The 22,059-nt window shown below is 45.5% G+C and overlaps 1 protein-coding gene across 1 annotated transcript in view; it reads left to right on the top strand.

Annotated features, from left to right (window-relative positions):
- The window catches only part of LOC126236341 (ATP-binding cassette sub-family C member 4-like), a 229,687-nt gene that overhangs the window by 64,698 nt on the left and 142,930 nt on the right, over positions 1-22,059 (top strand). The window lies entirely within an intron of this gene.

The raw sequence follows: 22,059 nt of genomic DNA, 5'->3' as shown, positions 1-22,059 counted from the left end.
CTGAAAAGGACAGTTTTACCCATCTCTAAAATCAGCGCTCATGAAGTCGAACACTGCACAGGCATTCCATGCACTATTGTTTCGAGAGCAGTAAGGCGTACTATCCAGTGCTATCCGTATAAGACTACAAACTGATTACAAACTGTTGGCCACCGGTCTTGCGAGCATGAGTGGCGAGGTCACTTCAAAAAATGTGGGAAGATGACGATTGGTTGTCCAACATGTTGTGGACCGACGATGCCCATTTTGCAATTCGAAGAGCTTACAAACCCACAACTTCAGAATTTGGGCTACTGGAAATCCTCGGACTGTCTGGAAACACCATTGCATGACGAAAATGTCACGGTGCAGTGTGGATTTATGAAATCAGTCGTGCTCAGACCCCTTTTTTTTCTAGGAAATGTGGGGTGCAGCTTTTCAGGTGCGCGAGGTACGCCGATATATTACTGAATCACACCATTTCTAGTCTAGTCTGAGTGACAAACACCTGCTGGAAGTTTTGACTTTTATGGAGGATGGCGCTCCGCTCCTTTTTGCTACACTCGTGGAAAATCTCTCACGCACGTTGCTGAGGACCGACTGCCGAGTCGCCGCATCTGTCATGCTTGGCCTCTCAGGTCCCAGACTTTCAGGCGCCCTGTAATTAAAAGGCAAAACCTGCTAGCCGCCATCATTGAACCACTCTGCTAATGAACAAAGAAGGGACGGATGTAATATGTTCTCAGATACTGGTGATGCAGAAAAACTCACGTGTTGGAAAATGGAAATGTGTGGTAACATCTTATGGGACCAAACTGCTCAGAACAGTTAAACATTATTTAATCTAATTAAAACTAACTTACGCTAAGGATGACACACACGCCGATGCCCGAGGGAGGAGCCACACGGACCATGAGAAGATGCCTCAGACTGCGCAGCTACTCCATGTGGCCACTAATGTGTTGATTCTCAAGAAAATGCGATGGTCATTTGTTAAGGAAATATATTGGCAGTCCAGCAGGATTAAAAATATTTTGGAGAAGGCTATTTAAGACTGGAAATCAAGGTTCGAATGTGGCATCAAGTTGTTGTCAACGAAACTAATGACTGCACCCTGGGGAACAGTGGAATAATGGAAAATTACAGTTTACAACCTCATGTGAATAAATGCTTCCTATCAGCACCCACGGCAACGGCCTTGCTGCAGTGGCTACACCAGTTTCCGTCAGATCACTGAAGTTAAGCGCTGTCGGACTGTCGGACGTGGCCGACAGTTGGATGGGTAACTATCCGGGCCGCCATGACCTGTTGCCATTTTGCGGGGTGCACTCAACCTTGTGATGCCAACTGAGGAGCTACTCGACCGAATAGTAGCCGCTCCGGTCAAAGAAAACCATAATAATGACCGGGAGAGCGGTGTGCTGACCACACGCCCCTCCTATCCGCATCCTCATCTAAGGATGACATGGCGGTCGGATGGTCCCGATGGGCCACTTGTGGCCTGAAGACGTAGTGCTTATCAGCACTTAGGCTGCTTGAATGATGTGTGACCTCTAAACTGTTTGGCTCCTGGTTGTCCAGGGAAACGAACATACATGGTCACTCTCTGTCTTCTCAATTTCAAAGCCTGTGCTTGTAGCGCCAGTGACTATAAAAGTACAGGAAGTGAGCACTCAATACAGCTAGGCGGCATAGTAGAATTTGTTTGATATTCTGTTGAATCAATGAAATTCCGCATTAAATATCAACAGTTTATTGCTCATAGTGGGCACATTAGCATCTAGGCAAGCGTAGATTGTGCGAGAGAGAGGTTACCTTTCATCTTTAACCCGCAGGTTTGTGCCAAATAATCCCACAGACTTCTACAATGTAAAAGTTAAGACAATCTCCACCAGTAAAATTCAATATTCCGTCTTTTTACTGTAAATCACTGAAGTTTGGCGCCACTGCAGGAAATTCTGCACTTGCACACCAAATGTACAACGTTCGACAGTGTGATATTCCAGCGGACTAGAATCCCTTTCTGCGACTTCTGCCATACTTTTTGGTTTACATAAGATGCAAATCCCACCCAGGTAACTTCTGGTTCACACACTGTCCCTCATTCTCCTTGTCCAGGCCCTATACAGGGTGAGTCACCTAACATTACCGCTGGATATATTTCGTAAACCACATCAAATACTGACGAATCGATTCCACAGACTGAACGTGAGGAGAGGGGCTAGTGTAATTGGTTAATACAAACCATAAAAAAATGCACGGAAGTATGATTTTTAACACAAACCTACGTTTTTTTTTAAATGGAACCCCGTTAGTTTTGTTAGCACATCTGAACATATAAACAAATACGTAATCAGTGCCGTTTGTTGCATTGTAAAATGTTAATTACATCCGGAGATATTGTAACCTAAAATTGACGCTTGAGTACCACTCCTCCGCTGTTCGATCGTGTGCATCGGAGAGCACCGAATTACGTAGGGATCCAAAGGGAACGGTGATGTACCTTAGGTACCCCTCATGGTAATGTACATGTGCGTCAGTGAAAAAGACCAATAAAAAGGTGTTAGCATGTGGACGTAATGTGCTGTTCGAGTCTCTTCTGTACCTAAGGGACATCACCGTTCCCTTTGGATCCCTACGTAATTCGGTGCTCTCCGATACACACGATCGAACAGTGGAGGAGCGGTACTCAAGCGTCAACTTTAGGTTACAATATCTCCGGATGTAATTAACATTTTACAATGCAACAAACGGCACTGATTACGTATTTGTTTATATGTTCAGATGTGCTAACAAAACTAACGGGGTTCCATTTAAAAAAAAACGTAGGTTTGTGTTAAAAATCATACTTCCGTGCATTTTTTTATGGTTTGTATTAACCAATTACACTAGCCCCTCTCCTCACGTTCAGTCTGTGGAATCGATTCATCAGTATTTGCTGTGGTTTACGAAATATATCCAGCGGTAAAGTTCGGTGACTCACACTGTATACCCACGTCCCTTACCCTTCTTACCAAAATGAAGACGAAAATTAGGTCTTACAACCTACATTAAAACTACTGGCACCACTTTCATAGTCGCATCCAGCACCTACCATGGCGATGTTTTTATTTATTGTTCGGCTTCAGCAGTAATTTGTGAAATATTTCTTATTGTAAGTATTATGGTTTGATTGACAGACTTTGACTGCTAAAGAGGGTGGAGGAGCAAACAGAGGTATGGGCACTCTCATACGCCCTGGACGAGAAACTGGCCCCAAAAGGTGGGAGGATCTGAAAGGGGAAGGGCATGAGAATGCATGTGCACATTAATCCCGCACTTGACTCTCTGTGTAGGGGGTACCATGGATGTGCTGATCATGAGAAAAAGAAAAACCAGCGAGAGGGTAAGACCCTACCAGTCGACACCAGGAATGCCACAAGTTGTAATGTGGTACGAATGTTAGAGAGGGCGCTAGAAAGAGCGGTCTGGATCTAGCGTGTGCTATTGACACGAAATGGACAGAAGGATTTCTGATCAGATGAATATAGGGTAATATCAACAGCAGTATGAAATTGTGTTTAAGGGCAGGAGGATTCATCATGTATAGAAAGGAAGAGCAGAGAGTAGGTTATATAAACAATTTAGTGCTCATCAGATTCGATGGCAAAAGAGTGCTGACAACATGTATGTAAGCATATGTCACAAACAGAAGATGAAGACATTGCTGGGGATACTAAAATAAGTCATTTAGAAAGTAAATAAATAAATAGGAATTTGGAATGACTACAGGAAAACATGAAGAAACAGATAAGTAAATGGTGATCTGAACGACAGAAATCCACGTGAGTTGATCCACTTTGCCATCCAGAACTAAGAGATCACTCAGGGAATGCCATAAAAACAATCCCCAGGCCATAACGCTCTTTCCTCTGGTCTGGACCCTTCCAACGATTGTTACAGAGTGTTATCCTTCTCACTTTTCACGCCGTACGTGCCATTAGTCATCTGAAAAGGCCACTTGTCGCCATTCAGTGGAGGTCCAGTTGTAGTATTGGCATGCGAATTCCAGCATTCGTTGCCGAATGCTTGGCTGCATGAACCAGGCGCCTGCTGCTGACGCACAAAAACAACAATGCTACTTCCCATGCAGCCCCACAGTTGCCTTGGCCCCTATTTTGGATAGCACCATTTTGCTATGCAAGGGGTACTTTAAACTTGGTGGTACATGAACAGTTTACAGATTTGCTATTTCAGAAACGCTTCCATGAGTGATACGAAAGCCAATGATCATGCCCCTTTGAAAGTCAAATAATGTTTCTGCATTACGAAAATGACTGCATAACATCCGCGTCGCCCTGATTCGCTACTGCTGCCACCTGTCCTCTGTGAGTGGTTGTTGCACAGTGACATCGAAAATAGGCAATGGTCACGTTAATGTGACTGGACCAGGTGTCATGTCATTTTGACTCTTGCTTTTTAATTGAGACTTAATATGTACCATAGTATAGTAAACTAAGCTTCTCGGCTTTTGGCAAGATCAATACTCTTACTATACTATGGTTCATATCAAGTCCCCATTAAAAGCAAGAGTCAAAAGTACAAAATCATAAAGACTCTGGCTATGCCACCCTTATTATATGTTTGAAGCATGAATTACTTCATCCCTTTGTCAAGAATTAGACATATTGTGTACTGAAAAGTTTCAGATGAAATACTGATATACTCATGAGCCAGAACGTCCATTGCTACACTACTACTAGTTACATAACAGCACGACTTGCTCTGGCTAACTTCTTACTGCTTGCCGGTTGCGCAGAAAGCATTATATTTTAACATGGAGATGTTATCAGCTGTACACAGTAGGTGCATGAGCAATTTTCTACTGTTGAATCTGTTTACAAATTTCTGTTGCCCGTTCGTGTCGTGTGACTATCTGGTGCGGCTTCGAACTGGAGCGCATCGGCTGAGGCAAGCGTCTGTTAGTGCGACCAGGTTAAAAGCAAACATCTCCTACGACGAGTTAGTCAAACTAAAAAGACCTTCCTTTAACTAATTTTTCGGCGAGTATTTAATGAGAATGTTACTAATGAGGAAATTAGCTTAATATTTATTGCATTTCTCTCTTGCACCAAAATTGAGCCCCTGTAATTGTACTATCCAGTCTTTGGAACCTAAATAGAATTTTTAAAAAAATCAGGAAAATTTATGACTGACTGCTGCTAGGTGAAACTGAGCTTTGAAATAAGATTCTAGCTTATCTTCAATTTCTGTATATGGAAGTTTCATCAAAGCTGCTTCTTTAAGTAGTTTCTGAATCAACTTAAAAATTTCAGCACCAGCATTAGCAACAAGAGAACTTTGCGCTCAACATCACGTGATACTTTGTGAGTGATGAAATGTTGATCCTACCTTGATACATTGTTCCACGAAGATTCTATTTTCCAGCCGAAAGCTGTAAATAGCGGTGTCGGCATCTCGAAAGTCTCTTGAACACCTGTTTTTAATTTTGATATCTGAGCCATCGAAAAGTCTTGTGTCGAAGAGAGCTGTTGCTGCAGCATCAGCACCATAGGTTGCAGTAAATCTGGTTAGCCATCTCTGAAAAGTAAAATTCTGAACAGTATGCGAAATTCTACATCTTCCTGAAAAGGAAATGGATTAGCTGTCAGAACAGAACACGAAAAGTCAAAATACTGCCTGTGTCAAATGTAGTCTTTCTACATTGCTGCCAAAAGTGACAAAAGACTGTCACTCGCTAGGTTTCCATTCTTTCGTTTTCGTGGCCACCTTTTTATGTGTTCCTTTTTCCTGGTCGCCAGGTTCTTTTCTAGTCCATTTTTTTCCTCAACGCAGGTTTTATGTTGCATTCGTCAAACACTTTTAGCGAAAAACATAAATCTGACAGCAAGAGAACCTCATACACGGAAAACAGATACTATTACGAAGTAATTTGCTTGGACAGATTAACCATACAGCCTCATCACAGGGCGAAGTAAGTTTACGCAAAGTACAGCAGAAATTATAGGAACACAGATTAACAACAGTTATATGTAACTTGACCTTGAAGACGATACGTGGCAGTGTTGCTAAAAGTTACTTCCATTGATCTATGAACGCTGGTATAGTTGCGAATCTAGTGAAAGATGACTAACATGACTAATAGAATGTCCAGTTAGCTCGTTCTGGCGGCAGCTGTAGAGAAGTGACGATACTGTCTTGAAACACAGTGTTGATACTATCGAACGAACTGACGGATGGAGCAGGGAGTCTGTTTACATCAACTAAAGAAATCCCAGGTGTAACGAATTAACGACCCATTGGTTCAACAGCTATGCCACGGGAAGAACAATATCTATTGTGTAGTGAAAGGGGCACCAAATTTCCGTGCAAGGCATTGTTGATCTTTTGGTTTTGGAATAGCGGATTAGAATTGTATAGAATAAAATACGTGGCCTTGCGACACACCTACCATCTGTTTGGTGTGACATTGCACAGTGTTCGCAGTAATACGGTAGTCACGAGCTATGTATGGTTTATAGAAAAACACGGTACCTCACTATGCCAAATACGCTGCTGGGAGCCTATTCTCATTCAAAATATCTTCCAGTCGTCTCTGTACGGTTTTCAAGAGAATCTTATACCATTATTCCTGCAAAACAGCGATAATTTCAGGTGATGATGGTGAAGATGGACAGAGATCACACACCCGTCTCTCCAAAGTAGACCACAAAGGCTCAATAACATTGAGATCTGGTGACCGTGGTGGTCAGGGGACACGCTGCAATTCATCCTCGTACACAGAAAACCAGTCCTAGACGATTAATCCTCGGCATTAATGGGATGTTCCATGTTAAACATGGGGCCCATGGAATACCACGACATGGCTGCCCAAACGATCACTGAATCCCCGCCATGTTTCACTCTTAGGATGTAAAATCTGCCAGAACTTGGAAAAAGTATGGAACACGACTCGTCCAAGTAAATGACTTTCTTCCACTTCCATGTAATATGGCTTCGGCACCACACTTCCTTGTTACGAACATTTGCATCATTGATGTGTGGTTGTGGACTTTCAGATCGACCTGCAGTTCCCTGCTTTTGGAGGTCCCAACGTCTTGTGTTGGTGCTGACAGGGTTCCCGAACGTGACTTTCAGTTCTGCAGTGACTTTTGCAGCTATCGTCTTCTTACTTTTCGTCACAATCGTCTTCAACGGCCATCTGTCACCACCACTCGATACACATTTCCATTCGCGTTATGACTTAGCGATGCTGATTTTCCGCTTTCTGTACAAGTACCAACAATTTTCCCACGTTAGAATTCACACAGAGCCAACATCGTGCTCTCACAACTGCATGGAACACTGTTCTGACCATGATTGACACTCGCAACGCACTGAGGGCACTACACAGGTTCCGTTCGTGACCAAATACAACAGCGCAACCTGCAGGCGTGAGTAACATTTGCATACATGTCCAAGCAAGCATTTCTCGTAGAGTTCCCATTTATTTGCCCAACCCTTTTACGTAGTCATTATAGCAACCAAAAATAGGTAAATCGTAAGGAAATTAGCTAGTACTTTATAAGGAGGTAACTTATCAATACTCTATACAGCTGATATCTCTGTAGTACATTAGACTGCTGAATATTGTGTCCCAGTCAGTAACGCAGCTGTCACACTAAATACTTTACCGTTCCCCTTCATGAACAGCTGAGAATTAATACAAAATATTTCTCGAAATAACCATTGATACAGCTCTGAAAGCAGTGTCCAGACAATCACTCTGCTTATATTCTCCGATAGAGGACTGAATCGTGAATCAGTCTTTTAGCCTACGTTGCATGGTTGGAAAAAGAAAACAACCATGAGAAGTTGTGAAAACTGGATTTTTTTTTATGTACACTATGCACGACACACACTAGACCACTAGCAGCTATAGTACTGTACAGGTCATGCGAAAGAAAAATTTTCCCTTGCAGACTGTTGAAGTGTACTGCATTCTCGACTTGTGAAGATTGCTTGTGAAGATTACTGCACTTGGAATTCTGGGGGCGGTCAAATTTGTTGTCCCGTTAACAGCCATCTCTGAGTTACTAAGTGCGGTGTTCTCCTGGTGTCCAGACCTTTTTTGTGATTGACTGTGCCTGGACAAGCATTTCAAAATTGATACGTCCTTATTTTGTATATAGGTGACGAACTAAGACCTGAACCGAGTTTCGTTAGTAATCTTTGAATTTCTGAGTGAGTCTGATAATAGTCACCAGCTATGTGGGATGGCATCATACTTTCACATCAGTTGGTCAGAATATTTGAAACAATTGCTGTTCAAGGAGCTAGGAGATTATCTTCATAAAAATAAAAGCTTGTAGCTACATGTGAATAAAACATACAATTAATGGATTAGGCTAGTAGTTGACCTGCTACTCCTGTATTTTCCATACAAAGAGCAGCATATAATATGAGTTTCATAAGGCACTTAACAATGGTAATTAAATTGTACTCTTACTGCTAACATTTTTCAGAGAAATTTAACGTAAATAGTAAATTAAGGTAAACGTATGTAAGAATGAAACAGTATCTTGTCAAAAGGAAGTCTCTGAAACTTTTTCACATATTCTGAACATTAACACTTTGTCCTTGGACATAAGTACGATTATTCAATTAATGTAAACAACTAAATTTTATACAACAAATATGGTTCAAATGGCTCTGAGCACTATGGGACTTAGCTTCTGAGGTCATCAGTCCAAAAAAGTGTTCAAATGTGCGTGAAATCTTATGGGACTTAACGCTAAGGTCATTAGTCCCTAAGCTTACCCACTACTTAACCTAAAGTATCCTAAGGACAAACACACACACCCATGCCCGAGGGAGGACTCGAACCTCCGCCGGGACCAGCCGCACAGTCCATGACTGCAGCCCCTGAGAGCGCTCGGCTAATGCCGCGCGGCGTCATCAGTCCCCTAGAACTTAGAACTACTTAAACCTAACTAACCTAAGGGCATCACACACATCCATGCCCGAGGCAGGATTCGAACCTCTGACCGTAGCAGTCGCGCGGTTCCAGACTGAAGCAAGTAGAACCGCTCGGCCACCCAGGCCGGCTGTTATACAACACTGTACTGCCATTAGTATCTTAGCAATTATTCGTCCTGGAATGAATATTGATCGCCAAATCTTGATTTCCGAAATTGGTTTTCCATCTCAACTAAAATATTTACGCCCTGTCCCACTGTTCGTATATGCGAAGAATAATGAAAAAAATTTGGTGTCTATTCTCCTTTTAAATTACTTTCCGGACGCTGATTTAATGTCTCTTGCACACTCTGTAAATTTTCTACTCAGATCTTTCCTAAGCTTGCGCTTCGTCAATAAATGCACTTTTCTTGTTATCCAGGGACCAAAAGTGTGTCTTTTCTGTGTTTGTGTATCTAAATATTTGGTCACAGTGTTACAAGTTCGCGTTATGGCCCTCTGAAACCGAACACAATGAGGAATGATTAAGAAATTCAGCTCTCTTTTTGGAGGAGAAAATACATACTGATTTAAGTTTTCCTGAGTTGCCTTTACTAACTGCAGGCGTATACAGGGACGGCAGTTAGAACGGTCTGCAGCCGCTCTCTTGCTCCATATTTCTGCAGCCTAGCTGTGTCTCTGTGCTGAGGGACCTCAGCGTTGAAGGGACCTGCTACTCTACCCTTCCTGCACTTTTCTGCTTTTAGCCTTTACTGCATTTAATACTTTTAAAAGTGTTGCGAGTGGTGTTCGCTTTAATTAGTCAACATATACAGATAGCAATTAAAATTGCTACTCCATAAAGGTAGCATGAAACAAGCGTGAAATAGTCATGGAGCGTACTACACTCTCGGATATCAAATGATTGGGACTACAGTCAAACGCAAACGTTGCCAGGAGTACTGCCATTTACGTTCTGTGTGTAAGGAGAAAATATACAGGTAGATTCTCATTTAAATGTCTCATTTAACTGTTATTTGATTATGAGAAGGTCGTGTTATGCGTTATGTAAGGAAAACGTGTGCCAGCACGTGTCGAAAGTGAAAAGCAGCAGGATTGTGGAGACTGCAGTTTGTAGTTCCGCGATATTGCTGCTCGTGTTTGTCGGCATCACACAGCTGCCAGGGGAATGTGAAGTCGGTTGGTTCAGGAGCAGCATACTCAACGCCATGCACGATCTCAGAGGTCCCACGCAACAAGCACCGGAGATGACAGTCATATGACGTCGTTCGGCCAGGATCATACAATGAGTCAGAAAACTGGTTCGTTTACAGCAAGACAAGTATCCACGGGGATAGTGCGACGATGTCTGCAGCACTGCTGACTGTCAGCATGGCGTTTACTGTTGTCACTTCCCTTGATGCAGCAGGAGACACAAGCATGCTGACAGGGTTGCGCCCGGGACTACGTTAGCACAGGAATGTTTCATATCGTCTCTTCAGAGCACCCAAATAGACGTGTATGTGTGAAAAACCTCTGAGGAGAACCATCATTACCAGACTGCCAGACTGCATTCATCATCGTCATATGGATCCAGCAACTGGTACGATGGTATGTGCTATGTCCGCCGACAGCAGCACAAAAAATATTCAGGTGGCGATGATTGTACAGGTTTATTTATCAAAGATTAATAGCACGCCTATTCCGACGTGAGCTGAAACAAAACGTAAAATAAGTCAGTTCTTGAAATAGAACAAAATACTTCTGGTGCATTAAGGCCTGTTAGATGGTCATTGAGTCTAAGTTCATTAAACATAAACTTCCTCCCCCCGTCGGAGGTTCGAGTCCTCCCTTGGACATGGGTGTGTGTGTTGTTGTCAGCGTAAGTTAGTTTAAGTTATATTAAGTAATGTGTAAGCCTAGGGACCGATGACCTTAGCAGTTTGGTCCGATAGAACTTATCACAATTTTTTTTCCAAACAGAAACTTCATAAAAGTCAAAGCCCCGTAGTGAGCAAAGTTGTCTAAATTCATTTAAAAGTTAAATAGGAGTAAATTAATAAATCCACAAGTCCTCCATGATGACAGAGTTATCACGTTTTTCAGTGATGAAGCCACAAACGCTCTTATTCTACAGCCGGCAGCTCCTGGAGTTGTAAAGTTAGACGTCGTAGAGGCGGCTCTCGAGCGAGAATCCTGTCTGATGGAATCCTTGAAGAAGCGGTGCCTGGCCTGGCAAAATTCACTCCGCATGAACTAGCCTAGTCTGGCCCGAGTACTGCCCTAAACACCTCTCGGCGCTAGGATACAAAAGGGCTTAATTTCGATCTTGTGTTTATGGAAGGGAATAGGTTCATATGGCCCACGGTCTCTAGTGGCGCTTGCGTCGCCTCCTGGTCGACTGTTGGAACAATGCCATGAGTCTTCCAGAAAACTGTTTCCTGTGCATCTTCGAAGCACTCATACGATGTAGAGTGCTGACATCATAGGCGTTAAGTTTTCGTACAGCATATCTACCCTCTGGCTCCCGCTCCCAAGCTCATCTCAACTTCCCTGGAGTAGGCAGGTTCCATACTGCACCCTTGGAGGTTGGGGGCGTGATGTCCACATCTATTGGTGTAGGTCCTGAGATTGTGAGTGGAGATGTCATCAATGGCCCCTCCAGTGAGCTGGATTCAGCAATGGTTGAGAATGCCCATCAATGTCTGGGGTGGATGTAGTGGGTGTCTGTGTCTCTGGAACAAAAGAAGGTGGTAGTTTCTTGGCATCAATAGAAGGACCACAGCGAGATCTTAATTCGTTGACATGTTTGTGGCACAGTGTGCCGTCCTGCAGTGCCACCTCAGCCATGGCCCTGCCTAGAAATTTGGCCATTACTGTTCCTTAGTAAAATCAAGGGATCACACTGGGTAATTTGATGAAAAATGGTGGGAGCAGGCCACCGAGTGGGTGGACTGTAAACTATGGACTGAAGGACAGAAAGCTGAAGGCAGTGAGATCAGCTGTGGAGTTTCTCAGCAGGAGACGAGTAGACCTGTAGAATTCCGGAAAAAGGCTGAGAGCCTCCTTAAGAGGATGGTGACGATGAAATTTAGACATTTGGGTTTAAAAAATGTGGATGAAATGTTCTGCTGTCCTTTTGAGGTAGGATGGGAGAGTGCTGTGTTAATTAGGGTGACTGCATTTTTATCACAGAAAGCGTGGAATTCAGCAGATTCGAATTGGGGATCATTGCCTGTGAAATGCTTGACTAGAAAAACTGCTAGATAAGGTTTGAATTGCTGGTTACCTTCTGTGGCTGACATGTGAGAAACATGTGGTAACCCACTGCCTGTGTCTACTGCAATGAGCTAAGAAAGGTCCCATGAAATACAAATCAAGCCTGGACCAAGGAATGAAACAATCTGGCTAAGAGAAGCAACGGTGTGGAGGGCCGGTCTTCTGGCTCTATAAAGTGGTGGAAGAAGATAGGGCACGCCATTGTATATGGCGGCGAAACACACGTTTAGTGAGCACCACAGCTCAGTGAGCAATTTGGAGAGCGACAAAACGCTCTGCTGCAGAGATGCAAATATGACCATCTGGGTGTAGACATTTTCCCCTTGGAGCAGCAGCACATCGTTCGATGTTGAGAGCTCATTCTGATGGTGGCAGTAGGTCTCGACCTCCGGCTGCCAGATCTGTTTGCAGTACCAGGTGGAGGTTCTCGCTGAGGGTCAGGTCCTCCGAAGTGTGGTATGTGATGAGCTTGGCGTCCAGTGAGAGACTGGTTACAGTTTCTTCCACAGCAGCGTTCAGGTGGATACGTACTTCGAGATCCTTGTCGAACATTGGGTCTAGATGCAGAGGTAGGCAGGAAGGGATATGAGCATTTGCATTTTGTGTGGTAGAGCGATACTGAATATTATAATTATAGCTTGGGAGGAACAGGGCCCACTGCTGAAGGCAGTGTGCAGTTTTGTTGGGAAATTTAGGTGTGGCCTTAAAAAGCGGAAGCAATGGTTTATGGTCGGTGATTAATGTGAATGCCTACCATGTGCATAATTATGGAATTTGTTGTGTCGATTCCCTAAGGTCTCGACACAATGAGTGGCTAGGTGCACGCGAAACTAACGCAGACGGGCGTAAATTCTGAAACAGGAGACTGGATGAAAAACTATAAAGAAAAGAAGAGAGATTTTAATATACTTAACTTTAATGTAGTCTTGTTCTTGTTGAAATACATCTCTTGCATAGTAGTAAGCAATTAGCAATGATACACATGGCGCCTTGCTAGGTAGTAGCGATGGACTAGCTGAAGGCTATTTAATCTGTCTCTCGGCAAATGAGAGGAATACTTGGTAGGTCTAGTCGCAAGCTATGTCGTCCGTACAACTGGGGCGAGGTCAAGTCCGTGTCTTGTGACCTGCCCTGTGGTGGCGCTACGTTTGCGAATACCCAGTGGCGACACGCGGGTCCGACATGTACTACAGGACCGCGGCCGATTTAAGTTACCACCTAGCAAGTGTGGTGTCTAGCGGTGACACCACATTCCTCCCCCGCAAATCGGCGAACGGTCGTGAGATAAGGCTTCCGCCCGCCGTGGGGAGGACCCCATGTTGACGTATGCGATGAGGTGGGGAGCCTAACAACAGGCGAGGCTGTGCCACCCGCACCCGGCCATTCGGTCCGAGGGGAGCTAGGAAACGCCTGCAAACCTAGTCCAGGGTGCACGTCAACATGAGGTGTTTGCGCACGTAATGAGACAGAAGGGTCGACCTCCATGTGGTCGGAGCACCCGACGGGCGAAGACGACATCTGGTCCGGAGCGGGCAAGAAGTCCATGGCGGAGGACGGCTGGTCACGGGAAGCAAGCGGCGGCGCGTGACCCAGGGAGGCGCGAGGCGGCTGCAGCGAAGCGTCCGCTGCTGGCGGCGCCGGCGGCGGCTGCGGCGGCGCGACGCCATGAGGCAAAATGGAAGGCATCGTCGGTAACACCTGGGGATGAGGCGAGCCAGTAGATGGGTCCCCAGGGCGCGGACCTGACGGCTCCGTCGCTGAAAGCAGACGGGGAGCGGCAGAACCCAGGCGACGACAGAGGCGCAGCTGATTGAGATGCCGACGCACCTCACCAGAGGCCCCCAAAACCAAATACATCGCGCGGCCGAGGCAGCGAAGAATGCGCCCTGCGAGCCAACGCCGTGAACCGCGATAGTTGCGATAATAGACAACGTCGCCAGGAGCAAAAGCAGGAGTCTGCCGCTGCACAGGAACCTGATGTGGCGGATGCAACAAAGACATCAGAGTTCGATGAGGACGACCATGGAGCAATTCAGCCGGCGAGCGACCATCGCGAGGCTGAGAGCGATATGAGGACAAAAAGAGCAACAAAGCGTCCTCCCGAGAATGCGACTCTTTCAACTTCAACATCTGCGACTTGAAAGTCCGGACCAATCGTTCCGCGGCACCGTTTGACTGAGGCGAAAACGGCGCGGATGTCAGATGTTGAATACCATTGGCCTGGCAGAATGACTGAAATTCTGCGGACATGAATTGTGGGCCATTGTCGGAAACAATAGTCTGCGGAAGACCCTCAATGCAAAAGATAGCAGACAAGGCTTGGATTGTGGCAGAAGACGTCGTGGAAGACATCCGGACAACAAAAGGAAAATTACTGAAAGCATCGACCACAACCAACCATCGAGCATTCCAGAATGGACCAGCAAAATCGATGTGCAAGCGTTGCCAAGGGGAAGTGGCTTTCGGCCATGCAAAGAATTTCCGCGGCGGTGCGGATTGTTGTTCGGCACACGCCACGCAAGAGGAGCACATATTCGTAATCGCAGCATCGATTCCGAACCAAGTACAGTGCTGACGAGCAAGCTGTTTCGTTCGCACTATACCCCAATGTCCTTGGTGAAGAAGCTTTAAGACAGAGGACTGTAACGAACGTGGGACCACGACTCGGGATTGATCATTATCGGAACGCAACAACAAAACACCACGTCGGACAAAAAGTCTCTCCTTGTGAGCAAAAAAACGGCGAACCAAAGGATCCTCGATCCGTGACTTTGACAAGGGCCATTGCGTAGCAACAAAACGCAAAACAGGAGCAAGGACAGGGTCAGCAGCTGTGGCTGTAGCTACACGACGAAAATCAATCGGAAACGATGCGACCACGTCATCGGCTTCCGAATCAATGAACATGCAAGCAAGTTCGGAAGAATCGAATGCATTATCCTCAGCAACAGGCAAACGGGACAACGCATCAGCGTTTCCGTGCTTAGCAGTGGACCGATACAAGATATCGTAGCGGTACTGCGAGAGAAAAAGAGACCAACGAATGAATTTCTGCGCTGTACGCGGAGGTACAGGCTTGTTCGGATGAAAAAGTGATGTCAAAGGTTTGTGGTCCGTGATGATTGTAAAGTGACGACCATACAAGAAATCGTGAAACTTTGTTACACCAAACACAAGAGCCAAAGCTTCCTTCTCTATTTGGGAATAATTTCGTTGCGCAGATGAGAGCAATTTTGACGCAAAGGCAATAGGGCGATCATGCGAACCATCTTTGTGCGCAAGCACAGCACCGATCCCGAAATCCGATGCATCTACCATCAACAAAAGGGGTTTTCGGGGATCGAATGGCGTAAGGCAAGTATTTGAAAGTAACGCCGATTTCAACTGGCGAAAGGCGCGTTCGCATTCCGCCGTCCAGACGAACGGAACACCTGTACGGCGTAAGCGATGAAGCGGAGCTGAAATAGAAGAAGCATTGCGCACAAACCGATGATAATAATTTACCTTACCCAGCACACTCTGTAGCTGTTTTAAGTTCTGCGGTGACGGCAAGTCCTGAATGGCACGAAGGTGCTCTGGACTCGGATGTATACCTTGGGCGTTAAGGACATGGCCCAGGTACGGTAAGTCACGAGCAAAAAACACACATTTGTCCTTCCTCAAGCGAAGACCATTCTGACGCAAGACCTGAAATAAGGTCCGGAGATTCTGCAAATGTTCGGCTTCTGTCTTTCCTGAGATCACAATATCGTCCAGATAGTTCGCAGCAGTAGGGACCGACGCACAAATAGTTTGTAAATATTGCTGAAATAAAGCAGGGGCGGATGCACACCCGAATGGCAGTCTTTTGAAGCGATACAAGCCAAGATGCGTGTTAACCACTAAGACGCGCTGGGATTCTTCGTCCACAGGTATTTGCAAGTACGCATCTGCTAGGTCCAATTTTGAAAAATATTTTCCCGGGCACAGTTTGTCAAAAAGATCTTCCGGGCGGGGCAAAGGAAAAGTAGCAGTCACAAGTTGTGGATTCACAGTTGCCTTGAAGTCCACACAAAGTCTCAATTTTCCGGAAGGTTTTGGCAAAATTACTAAGGGTGAGGCCCAGAGAGAAGCCTGCACACGTTCAATTACACCTTGAGATTCTAACTCGGCCAATGTTCGTGCGACCTCATCACGCAATGCGTGGGGAACATTGCGCGCTCTGAAAAATTTCGGTTGCGCGTTGTCTTTCAGTTCCAAATGCGCTTCATAGTTCTGAGCGCAACCAAGGCCCGGTGCAAAAATGTCTGCAAATTCTTCACAAAGACTAGAAACACTGGCGGAAGGCACAGTCTGATTCACGGATAGGACCTGATTTACAATAGACATATTAAACAATTGAAACAAATCTAAACCAAACAAGTTCACTGCACTAGAGGAACGAAGAACATAAAATGACACAAGTTTTGTCTGTCCCTTGTATGTGGCAAGAAGGCTGCACTGTCCTAACACAGGTATATGCTGTCCTGAGTAACTAGTTAACGTAACATTTGCGGCACGCAATGGCGGGGCGCCCAGTTGTTTGTACGTGTCGTGATTAATCAATGAAACTGCAGCTCCGGTATCGAGCTGGAATGGGATCACTTTTCCTGCAAAGTCTAAGTCCACAAAAAGTTTAGTGTCTTGTTGACGACAAGAGCGACTGTCTCGTGCAATTTGAACTGATACAGGTCCAGAAGCACTTGCAACTTCACGGGATTTCCGGCGACGTCGACGCACACTTTGGGTGGGACGAACACAGTCACTGTTAGCTAAAGTGTCACTGGACGGGTGGGAATGAACTACATTAATGTCCATGGGCGAAGGTCCACGAGCCTGATTGTCCTGGGTTCGATTCCGGCGCGAAGCAAAGGGCCTGGAATTTGTGTGATTGTCCGATCTTAACTTTTTCCGGCAAACACTTTGTACATGTCCTTTCTTGTGACAGTAAAAGCAAATAGCTTGGCGTGACGGGCAATTTTCACGCGAATGTCTAGTTGCACACCGCGGGCAAGATTTCACTGCATTTGCTTGCTGACGCGGCGCACGTGGTTGCAAGCTAGGCGGCCGCAGCGAAGTCGGGCGCGAGGGCTGCTTAGCGTCCCGTGCAGCGGGCCCGGCGGGCCGATTAACGTGACACACTGCCGGCGAAGTGTCAAATGATTCCTGAGCAAAGTCAAGTGTGTCTTGCCTGTCCAATATGTCTATCACTTGTTGCAGGGAGGGATTAACGAGTTTCAAAATCTGTTCCCGTATGCGAACATCAGAAACGTTCTGTGCAATTGCATCACGCACCATAGTATCGGAATATGGGAGGCCACATTCACAGGCAAACGCGCAGTCTCTAGTAAGGCCTTGCAAAGTTGCAACCCACTCCCTATTAGTCTGACCGGCCGTACGTTTTGTACGAAAAAACGTATACCGTTTGGCAACTACATTTACTGTTTCTTTGAAATAGGCATCTAAAGCCGACAAAATTTCCTCGTAGGACAGAGTTGCTACGTCGCGTCGGGGAAACAATTTCACTATCACACGGTAGGTAGACACACCGACACAAGAAAGCAAAAACGGCTGCCGCTCTTTACCTTGAATTCCATAAGCAGTGAGGTGGAAGTTGAACTGATCGGCCCACTCAGTCCAGCTTTCGGTTGTGGCCTCAAAGGGCCTAAATGGCGGTGCGACAGCGTTGTGTGGCTGCGGTAGCGAAGAAGCGGCTGCCGCCGCATCGGTTTGCAGCGCACGTTGACCCTGGACGAGCTGTCCAAGGGCTTCCAATAACGCCTGCGTCTGCTGATTCTGCAAGCGAAAAAATTCGGACAGTACATCTGGAGAATGCGGCGAAGCCATGACACAAGCAAATTAGAGCAAATATAACACAAAGACTGCAACGTGGGCGCGGCACCACTCCTCGGCGCCAAAATATTGTTGTGTCGATTCCCTAAGATCTCGACACAATGAGTGGCTAGGTGCACGCGAAACTAACGCAGACGGGCGTAAATTCTGAAACAGGAGACTGGATGAAAAACTATAAAGAAAAGAAGAGAGATTTTAATATACTTAACTTTAATGTAGTCTTGTTCTTGTTGAAATACATCTCTTGCATAGTAGTAAGCAATTAGCAATGATACACATGGCGCCTTGCTAGGTAGTAGCGATGGACTAGCTGAAGGCTATTTAATCTGTCTCTCGGCAAATGAGAGGAATACTTGGTAGGTCTAGTCGCAAGCTATGTCGTCCGTACAACTGGGGCGAGGTCAAGTCCGTGTCTTGTGACCTGCCCTGTGGTGGCGCTACGTTTGCGAATACCCAGTGGCGACACGCGGGTCCGACATGTACTACAGGACCGCGGCCGATTTAAGTTACCACCTAGCAAGTGTGGTGTCTAGCGGTGACACCACAGAATTCCTTAAGGCCAAAAATGGTAGCTAATGGTTCTTACTGAATCTGGCTACAATTTTGCTGAGCAACTGTGAGGGTTTTGGACACAAAAGCAATTGGACATTCCACCCCATAATCACGTTGAACAGGACTGCCTGCAGTCCATACTCTGAAGCATCTGCCGCCAGGATAAGAGATTTGGCGGGGTCATGTACCATGAAACACGAGGGTTGGAGAAGGACCTGTGTTAAGACTCTGACAACTTCGTCACACAGTGTGGTTCACTCTCAAATGATGTTTTTCTGCAGTAGTTGGCCTGGTGGTTTGGCAATGCCAGCCACATGGGGAACGAATTTTCGGTAGTAATTTAATTTTCTCAACATTAATTTCAACTGGCTAAAATCGCTAAGAGCCAGAAGTTTTGTACTGGCTCGATACCGTGAGGCATGGGGTGGATGCTGGAAGAACTGATAATGTTTCTGAGGCTTTCAGCGCGATGAGTAAAGAAACAGCATTCGTCTTTATTACGCTTTAGATTGACCTCTTGGAGGACCTTGAACAACGTGTCCAAGACGTTGGACAGGTCTTGGGGATCTTTACCTGCGAAGAGAATGTCGTCTAAGTAATTCGTTGTCCTTGGTAGATCGTGAATGAAATACTTCAGATATCGTTGAAATCTTGCTGGGCTGCTGGCTGTACCAGTCTATAGTACAGGAACAGCTTGAAGGGAGTGTTGATGATTGGGATACATTGGGATTTTTCGTCTAATGTCAGTTGGAGGTAGGCATGCCTCAGGTCAATTTTTTCCACCTTCTCGATGAATCGTGATGTCCTTTATCTTAGATATTGAGTACGTATCAATGACTGATTGGGCATTGATGGTCGTCTTGAAATCTCCACAACTACGTAGGGCACCATTTGTTTTTTAACAATGACAATGGGAGTGGTCCTTTGATTGAGGCAGATTGGATTGAAGATGCCCTCGCCTTGTAGGTGCTGTAATTCCCCTTGAAGCTTATCCATAAGTGCAAAAGGAATACTTCGAGCCTTGAAAAAGCTTGGACGTTGCTGATTGGAGGAGGGTTATATGAGCTCCAACGTCTCTAACGCCCTAAGAAGGTTGTGAAAATATTGATCTGAATTTTGTAAGAAAAAAATCTTTAACATGTAAGTCTGTACCCAGGGAGTTGACTGTGGGGCGAAGTGGTGAATTTCTAAGTCGAGTACATTGAAAAGATCCATACTTAAGTTAGTGACAGCTCTCAGGGCATCCGCTATGAAAGTCCTTGCCATGACGTTGTGCGACCAATACTGTATTTGGTCGTGAATTGTCCAATAATTTTTATAAGGCTATTGTTATAAGTTCACATTAGGGTATAAAATGGTCAGGAGGTAGAAGGCATGGGCTATAATATGATTCCCAGTCGATAATGGTGGTGGCAGACACCACATCTATCTAAAAGGAGATGGGTTCATTATTGATTGTGACAATACGGGACTTTATGTAGAATGTGGTAACACTGATTGAATATATGATAAGTCTGGGTACAGTTCACCAACGTTGTCTGCCTCCATGTCTGAAGGTTTCATGCAGGTGCAGCCCACTGCTAACGTCAACACTGAATAACACACTTTGACCCTATGTCTGGTTTTCCTACAAGAGATGGACTTTGCTCGCCAATAACGGCATTGGTATCGCTGATAATTTGTAAAACACTGACTCCAGGAAGAAAGTCGTTGGATATGGTGCTGGGGTGCTGTATCTTTGCCTGAACTTTGTAAATCTGACTGGGCAGGTGTCCCTAATTGGATTTGAGGGCGACATGTATTCTGAGTTGCAAACGCCTGTGAGTGGTCCTGTAGGGTAACCGAGGACCAAAGATATTGTTGAAATCCCTGATGATGAGAATACAAGTTTCTACAGATGGGTCTTTGAATTTCAAGAGATCAGGGCTAAGACAATCATCAGGGACATGCACGAAATCATATCTCTAACCAAGAAAAAAGCATCTAATTGCCTGCTCTCGGCGTTGGAGCACTGACAACAGCAGTTGCGAGATAAACCCTGTAGGTGGGCAATCCAATTTCTGCATGACTGTCCTTGGAGTTTATGACAGCTAAAAAACTTATGGCGGCCTGCCGCCAAGTCCACTTGAGACTCAAAGTATTCAAGTAAACGGATGTTCAACTTGTCATATGGAAGGACACTAGGATCCACTTCTGGATTTAGTTGTTGTAATAGTGGTAAATGTCCAGGTCTACATGTGCCGAAAATAAAGCGTGGCACTGGTCGTCAACTGAGATGACATGAGCAAGGGAATGCTGCTCCATGCGTGCAACATAGTTTGTCCGTGGCATACCCTTCCTGTCGAATGCCGGAAAGCTGGGGTCACTGACTGGAAAACCTAGAACGTGTAGCCAGTCTTAGAGAGGCGAGAGGAGATTTCCGGAGGCAACTTGAAAGTGGCCGCCAGGTGCTCGATCAGGATTTTGTGGGTGCACTGTAACTGCTGCAGTAGTTATCTCGAAACAGGGGGTGTTCGATGATGACCCTCTGCAGTACTTGCTCTAGACCTTTCAATGCAAACGTGAAGAGGTTTCGCTATGTCATAAACAACGTTATAATGAGCATACCGTCAAATGGAAAACACACGCAAGCACTGGCTATCTAGACTGATCTGAACACACAACCCCATCGCCATATGATATGTCCGTAGATGGAGGTCAAAATAGGTGAGAGAGTGAGAGGAAAAGAGTGACTGAGAGAGAGAGAGAGAGAAAGAGAGAGAGAGAGAGAGGGAGAGAGATCCAGGTACCAATGATTGAAGAAGCTTATTTATCAAAGGTTAATAGCACGTCTACTCTAACATGTGTTGAAACAAAACATAACACAAGTCACTTCTTGAAACGGAACAATAATATTTCTGGCATTTGGAGGCCAGTTCGTTAATTATTGACTCTAAGTTCATTTAACAAGCAGTTTATTAACTGTCTTAGTCCGACATGCAGCTGTTTGTAAGTTAAACAGAAAAAAAATTTACAACTCCACAAGTCTGCCACGATGACTGAGTCCCCATCTTTTTTGGTGAGGAGGCCAGGAACTCTCTAAGTCCACAACTGAGGCCCCGGGATCGCGAAATTGGACGTGAACGTCAGAGAGGTCGTGGAGGCGGCTCTCGAGTAAGAATCGTGGCTGATCGAACCCTTGCGGAATCGCCGCCTGGCCCAGGAAACTTACTCGGCGAGATTTAGTATGGCGTGGCCCGTGCACTGACCTAAGTGGCACTTGGATCTAGGAGGCAGCCGGGCATATTTCCGATTACGTGTCTTGTGGAAGAGAACAGGCGCGAAGGGCCTGCGGCTTTTAGCGGCGCTTGGGTCTCCTCCTGGTAGACAGTCGGAGCAAGGCTGTCTGTCTTGCGGGACATTTTCCCCTGTGCATTACGCATATTCGAAGCACTAATGTCG

This window comes from Schistocerca nitens, chromosome 2 (assembly GCF_023898315.1).
Source record: "Schistocerca nitens isolate TAMUIC-IGC-003100 chromosome 2, iqSchNite1.1, whole genome shotgun sequence".
In the NCBI taxonomy this organism is placed as follows: Eukaryota; Metazoa; Arthropoda; class Insecta; order Orthoptera; family Acrididae; genus Schistocerca; species Schistocerca nitens.
This window is presented reverse-complemented; position numbering and strand designations above follow the sequence as displayed.